Raw genomic sequence first — 5,308 nt, 5'->3', positions numbered from 1 at the left:
CATCTTCAGAGCTAGCTGAAACCAAGACAATCCCTTCTTCCTGGGAATGTGAACACATTTAAGTTATTGTCTTAGTCATAATGATATATAATTATTTTATTATGTACAGACCCATTGGGCTAGATGGTGAATTACTGATTGTATAACTTTGCTCATCTATTGAGGAGGGGGTGGGTGTTAAAAGATGCTGTTTGGCCCTCTTTGTCTTTATCCAAAGTTGACATCACTGAGCTGTCACTTACTTTCCAAAGACTTCTGAACACGTGTGCTCCAAGCGGCCACACCAGGGCTTCACAGGCCAGCTGGTTGAACAGAGAGATGAGACCAGATTTGCGCATGTTGTAAACTGAACTTCCAGTGGATTCTTAGGTGGTGCTTGCAAATCACTTTGTCATGCCATTAGCATTTTCCATATTGTTGGAAATGTAGACCTGTTACATGTAGTTCCAAATGGTTTCAGTTGTACTTCTGATTTTAGAATGTACTAGATGTTGGACCTGTGGAAATCATTTAGTTACACAAAGCTGTACATTTCTCATTGATCAAATGGGATTACTAATATGAAGGGGCTTCAAAATGTTCCTCTAAAAAACATCTCTTATCTTTTTATTGTTTTGGTCAGGCCTGTCATTTGAATTCAGGACGGTGACGGCTAACAATTCGGCTTGGGTCGCCCTATGGAGTAGCACTTCATCTGCTCACCCTATGCTGACAGCACATAGCTGGTTTGTGAGTGCCCCAGTGTAGAAAGCTCCAGGGGATTCTAGGAACTCTGAAGTAGGCCCTGTCCATCATGCCAAGCCTCATGGGTGGGAGGCACCAAGGGAAAGGTATCAAGTACTTGGTAGACCACTAGGTAGACCCTATTTTCCATTCTCCCTCCTTTTCAAATCCCACAACTTCCTGCTGGAGAGAAGCTGTCAGCCCAGTCCAGGCTCTAGATCCCAGCCAGATGCACAGCTGCTGAAATCCTTCTAGGAAAACCTGGGAACCAAGGGGTTTCCTATTAGGGCTGTGGCATATGCTTTTTCTGTGAGCTACATTGAAACCAGATTTTTCAAAGTCTGCTGCCAAGGAAGGAAGAAAGATGCCCCCTGGGGGGTCAGGCCGATGGATGGTCCCAGGTTCTTTGGTGGGCGAGCTGCCCACCTAAGGAGTCCCAAACCTGCTGCATCACTGTCCAGAGAGATGAGAAGACAGGTGATAGATGGAGTCAACCGAGCAGTCAGCAGACAATATAGAATGCTGTTGGGAGGGAGGCTGCTGCCAGGCTGGCTAGCTAACGTTGCCCCCTTTCAGTGATTTATAGGAAGTGTGCGGGAGCTTGGTCATGAAGTTGGTTTTCTTCCACTGTGCAATGCAAACCACAGAAATCTTAATGTCGGCCTGCAACTTCTCAAAGTCTTTCTTCTTAGTTTGAGCCCATCGTCTGGTTGGCCCGGCCTACAGTCCTGACTTGCTCTACAGGGCCAGAGCCTGCAGAAGGGCACAGCGGTTCAGCTTTGTGGGTTACTCCTTCTGAAAAAGCATGCAAGAGCAAAGCATGGGACTCCATTCCTTTCATCTTCTGGAGTTTTGAATTGCATAAAACCACCAGCAGCCTTTCCGGTGACTCTCCCCTGCACACAAACTGCACCAGGCATAGTCCAAGGTTCAACTTCCTAGATGTTAACCTTCTCCACGTACAGCCTGTCTACATCTGGGTGCTTCTCCACACTGACGCCTTTCCTGACAGAGATATATACAGCCGCGACGGGATGACCACTCCAGGTTCTGAATTCTTGGCAGCAGGGCCTTGGACAACTGGCTTCTGCTTCAAAGGGTCTTGGTGGGCAGCGTTGGCTAGTTTCTAATGCAGGGGGTATTGGGCTTTTCCCAGATGAGATCCAGTAAATCACTCTGGGCAGCTTCAACAGCATTCTTTGGGTCTTCTGATTAGACAATGTCACCAGTGAAGTCCCTTTGGGTCAAAGTAATCGGTGGGATTTTTGTCTCCACCCCATTTCTCATCTCGAAGGATCACAGAGTGAGATTTGAGGGAGAGAGGAATGCTTGATGAATGACAGAACCCCATTGTTCCCCACATTCCCTTCCCCACAGAAGGTCTTTTCTAGACTTTTCTTCATACTCTCCTTCAGATCAAGTAGATAAATCTTGAGCTCATTTTTCAAAGAACTCATTTTGTTGCCAGTTAACTCTGGGTCAACACAATTCACCGATGGATCCTTTTGAGTAGCCTAGTGCTGGGAGTTACGTTTCTGCAGAGGTGGAAATTTCTCCCTGGTCAATGTCTCCAAGTTGAGCATCTATTTTCAAATACTCTTCATCCCAGGCCTGCAGTCCAGGGTATGGCTTACAACTTAGCAAAGGTCTTCTAGCCGCTTTACCACCTCACTGCCAGCTTTCTTGGCACTGTGCTGTGTGACCACAGCGGAGCGTGCGGACACAACCAGGGTGTTCTCTTTGCTGAACTAGTAGTCAGTGAGTGCCTTTGCTGAAGTCGAGCTTTTCCAAGGACGCGCCAATGCTCTCTAGCATGGCTTTGATCGTGTTCTCATATAACCTGGTTCAGAGTTCTAGATGTTTCCCCAGGGCTTTCAGGTGATCGGATATGCACGAAGATCCCCAAACAGTATCATCATTTCACAACCTGCCTTCAGAAAGTACACCATCTTTGAGTTGGGCCCAGAGTAGATCATGTGTGGCTGGCCTGTAGTTGCTGTCCCACAGTAAACTTTTAAGTTCCCACTCTCTCAGGATTTCCTTCAACTTTTCTTCTCGCAGAACCTCCTGAAGGTTCAAGGTAATAAGATACCGCTTCTCTTTAGGGCTCTGAGTTTCTACCATGGTTTTTTCACCCCTACTTGGCGTTCAGTCAAGTGCCTGTACTAGGGTGGGAAAACTTCCTTAATCTTTTCATTTCCCTTTTCAACAATGTGTTCTCAACTTCATGCACCGCCTTTATTTCTCATATTTATTTCATGTCCAAAACCTAAATTGTATCTCGGGTTTGCCTACGAGCTGTGAGTTCTTGGATGAATTATTTCAGCTTTGGGATGTCAGGTGCTTCATCTTTCAAATTGAGATGGCTCGACTAGGCCAGCAGTTCTCAATACACCTATTTTGAATCAGTTTCCAGCAGCAGCAGAGGTAGGCTGAGGGTGGTGACAAGTTGCAAAGTCTCCAGACCTTTCCTTATTGCAGGGACAGTGTTTCCATATGCAATATCTGTGAGATATTCTTTTCGAGTAAAATTTATTTTAAAGTTATGTTGTTCTCCCTAGGTGCTATCCAGTTGGTTCTGATTCATGGCTGCCCTATGTACAACAGAATGAAGCACTGTCCACTCTAGGCCACGCTCACAAGTGTTCTTATGCCTATGCGTGCAGCCACTGTGTCAATCCATCTTGTCAAGGTTGGCCCCCTTTTCCCTGGCCCTCTTCCTTACCAAGCATGGCAACCTTCCCCAGGGACTGGTCTCTCCTGACAGCATGTCGAAAATATGTGAAACATATCTCACCAGCTTTGCCTCTAGGATAATTTCGGTTGTACTTCTTCTAAGACAGATTTATTTGGCAGTTCTTTTGGCAGTCCCTGGTACTTTCAATAGTCCTTGCCAACATCAGAATGCAACTGCATCAGTTCTTCTTTGGTCTAAATTCATAGCCTGTTCAAAATTCTCTGAATCACTTTTCCCCCTCAATTATATATTTCCTAAAAATGCCTGTGCCTAGATTAGATTGCTTGCTAGTGTACATTATAAAATGAAAGGTGAGTTACCAGGCTGTGTATACATGGAATTGCGGTCATGCAGAATGAACTCCTCAATCACTGGTGCACACCCCTGCTGCTTTCAATTGGACCAAACCAGGAAGGCACCTTTAAAGTGAGTAGTAGTTTAGCTCAATGAGCAAAGATTATGGTCCTTGAGTACTGTGGGGGGTTTTTTGTTGGTGGTGGTGGTGGTGTTGTTTTAACCTCTATAAAACCAAAGGATCAGCAGTTGTTCTAAGACATAAATGAGAAGCTTGGGATAGGGAGTTTAAGTACATGGATAGCAAACAACTAAAACCCTCATGAGAATGTTGACACAGGGGAAATGCAACCGATCCCACTCAACATCATGATTAAAACATGAAATGAAGAGTGAGTTTTAGTGTGTACAGTTGACCAATTTTTAAAAATTTTTAACTTATCTTAATTAAAAAAACAATCTTCAGAAGTCTCGAAATGGTGAAAATGTTAACACACTCCATTATGAACCAAAGGGTTGGAAGTTCTAAGCCCTGAAAGAGGGGCTTGAGGGCGAGGGGTGGGAAAAACCCAGCACTGAAGACCTTGTGGACTAGGGTTCCATTGTGGCACCCAGGGAATTGATTGCCGAGGTGCACATTCCTGTCCTTTCAAGTGGACTAAAACGCATTTTTATCATTATTGTTAGTTTTAGTCACATTTATTGTCTTTATACCCTGAGACTGCTCATGTAGAAAAACTCGCATTTTTCTATGTCCCTGTGTTCCCAAACCAACTGTAAGGCCCTGCCAAATTCAAGAGAAGTAGAACATATGTCCATTGTCCCTGTACCTTGCCCTGCCCCTCTGTCAGGTCTTAGATAATAGTCACATGCTCACCCTGGAACTATGGACCATTTGGGGAAGATTTCTGAATTCATATATTAGCGATCACTGAGCAACATCATATCCATGGCTGTTGATCCTTCCTGATCACCATGGCTAAGCAAACAGTGTTGTCTTGACCCATGGTGCTAGCTCACCTCTCCTTTCTCGTGAACCCTGTGCACATGCCTGTAATGCCTCCTACCAGAGACCCAATATGCTCAATTTTGAGCATAACACCTGAGTTTACAATATAGGAATAATGTCAGACAGGTGAGTTAGAAATGACTTTTAAGGAAATTAGCACTGTAAAACGACATTTATTTTTATAATGTGCATACTGGGTGTTAGATGGACAGATTATACAGAATGACTTTGATGACCATCGAAGGCCTGGGAAGAGACAGAGTATAAAAAGCTACGATAAGCACAAGTAACTGAGAAGTTGAAAGATAACAGTCTCTGTGGCATGTTACTGGTGTACAGCACATGCTAAGCTCAATCTGGGATGCCCCAGGCAGTTTTCATGGACACGAGCATGTTTGTTCATGAACAATAAGGACAAGTTAGCCAAATAAAAGAATTTAGGGAGGGTTTTCCCAGTGGAGGAAATAACACTGAATATAACTATAAGCAATTTATTATTTTTTGTTGTTATTAGATTCTGTCCATTCCAATCAGACACATAGTGA

At 44.3% G+C, this 5,308-nt stretch overlaps 1 pseudogene; it reads right to left on the bottom strand.

Annotated features, from left to right (window-relative positions):
* Positions 1-1,275: 1,275 nt before the first annotated feature.
* Positions 1,276-2,847, bottom strand: LOC101640060 (annotated as a pseudogene).
* Between the last annotated feature and the right edge of the window lie 2,461 nt (positions 2,848-5,308).

Source organism: Echinops telfairi, unplaced genomic scaffold (genome assembly GCF_000313985.2).
Source record: "Echinops telfairi isolate 266 unplaced genomic scaffold, ASM31398v2 ScPeMD7_7458;HRSCAF=8496, whole genome shotgun sequence".
NCBI lineage: Eukaryota > Metazoa > Chordata > Mammalia > Afrosoricida > Tenrecidae > Echinops > Echinops telfairi.
The sequence above is the reverse complement of the archived record's forward strand: the minus strand, read 5'-3'. Positions and strand labels throughout refer to the sequence as shown.